We start from the raw sequence: 2,181 nt of genomic DNA on the forward strand, positions 1-2,181 counted from the left end.
ACTTAAAGATACAAAAAACTATTAATTAGATGATAATATTCATGCATTTATATACATATATATAATTTTTTGTTACAGATGTGTAATTAGTATATCAATAATATGAAAAAGCTGATGTTCATAGTCAGACTACAACCGTTCTCCGAAGAGTTACTCTAACTTAATTGTTAAGGAGGTAATTTTCTATAAATAACTGTAGCACTTTCTCTAAGAATTATTAGTCAATTCAATTAAGCAATTTCAGTTTTTTTTTCTTTTTATTTCTACAAAAACTCTATTCTATATAGTGAAATTGAAATACAAGCAACATTATGAGCTGGACAAGTAGAACTATTTGAAGATATATATCGCGCTATGAAATGTGATAATATTGTTATTATCATGAAAGTCTTTTACCAAGAGATACCAAGGTGTAATTTTTTTATCAGCATCTTCTGAACTAAATTCTAATAAAAAAATTTCAGCTATGATGATGGTTGATTGGTTAATCTTGGCCATATGATTGAAAATCTTTAAATAAATAACGAAGTTTATGGAGCTCGATATTAGTTAACATATATATATATATTTATGTTAACTTATATGAGTTAACTATATTTAATTAACATAAAAAATTAAAAAAAAATAAGTATTTATTTATATATTTATTAGAATCTTAAATTCCATATTCTTAAAACCTACCACACCTCTCAATTCTAAACTCTTAGTATAGATTAGTTAACCTTAGAATTAAGTGTTTTTTTCTTTTTTTTTTTAAGAAGTGAGAATAAAAGGTATTAAGAATGTGGTATTTTGTTAATTTCCCGTATAATATTGTCACTAACTAGATTGACCTTATTTAGCTTTTCAATTTTTTTCATTGTCAATTTTTACTTTAGAATAAAATTCGTATTAAAATACAACATATAAGAAATTTGTGATTCGTTATAACAAAAATGGTTGCTTACGAGTGTGGTTCTTTTAGTTATATATATTCTTTCTACGTTTTAATTTGTGATTCTTCCTATATTTTTGTATTCTTGTCACATTTTAATTTGTGATTCACTATATTATGTCTTCTTACAGAAATTATGTTCAGAGTTGTGTTAAGGTTTTATATGAAGTTTTCTACATATTTTTTTTTGTAAGTTAACACTGTGAACGTATTTGTTTAGTTTTAGCCTCACGAGTTATTTCTAGGACATAGCTAGTGTGCTTGAATCAGTCCCAAAACAATTAAACAACAACTTAGAAATTCCGATGCTAACCTTTGAATTGGAAGAAGCCACTCTTGGTCTGTTAATATCTCAAGGACGTTTAACTTAAGCTCCTTCGAGAACTCTTCTGATTGCTCATATATCTGTTCATGCTTTTCCTGTGTAAATAAAAATGTCCATCTCTACAGGTTCAGTGGAAATGTGGAATCTGAACTGGAGAAATGGACAAACATGATTGACTAAAACAAACACAAACATGAAACTGAAGATAACAAGATTTAGAAACACTGAGTTGTAATAATTTGTTTTCATATCAAAAACCCATCATCTCTTCTGACCATTAAATGTACCACAAGCCATGGTCCATCTTTAATATCCCCAAAATGTGCATATAAATATAAACAATTTAAGTCTTCAAAACGTATTTTATGCTTATTATTGAACTTCACATACTATAAATGTTTTCTGAAGAAACGATTTTCATTATTTTGAATAGAATGTAACTTAGGTAGTTAATATTTAAGATCAACAGAGAAAAAAATGCACCGAGCTCAGACCAATGCCAGAGCTCAAACAATGCCACATATTACACATGTTGTTAATTAATGTATTCTTCAAACTATGCACAAAAAATGCTAAGTAAATTAAATTATTTTCCGATACTTTCAGTCCGCGCAAGACGAAGATCTCTACCTAGTTACCTTATTATTTACTATAGCTAGCAAACAAGTTTCGGATGTCAAATCCTACCGCAATCTCAGGTTATATTTCACATTATTCAAATAAAATTTCTTCCTTTAATTCTGTAGCAAATAGTTTTTTTTTGTTCTCTCAAAAATATATTTAATACTTTTTGTCCAAACAATTTTTTTTTTGACAACAGTCCAAACAAATTTTATCTGTTTACTTTTTTTTGGTAGTATTTGATTTTATTCCATAAGTCTATTGTTATTGAGGTGCCATAACAAAAGAAAAGAAAATGATT

The sequence above is a fragment of the Brassica napus genome, unplaced genomic scaffold, assembly GCF_020379485.1.
Source record: "Brassica napus cultivar Da-Ae unplaced genomic scaffold, Da-Ae ScsIHWf_1203;HRSCAF=1722, whole genome shotgun sequence".
Lineage (NCBI taxonomy): Eukaryota > Viridiplantae > Streptophyta > Magnoliopsida > Brassicales > Brassicaceae > Brassica > Brassica napus.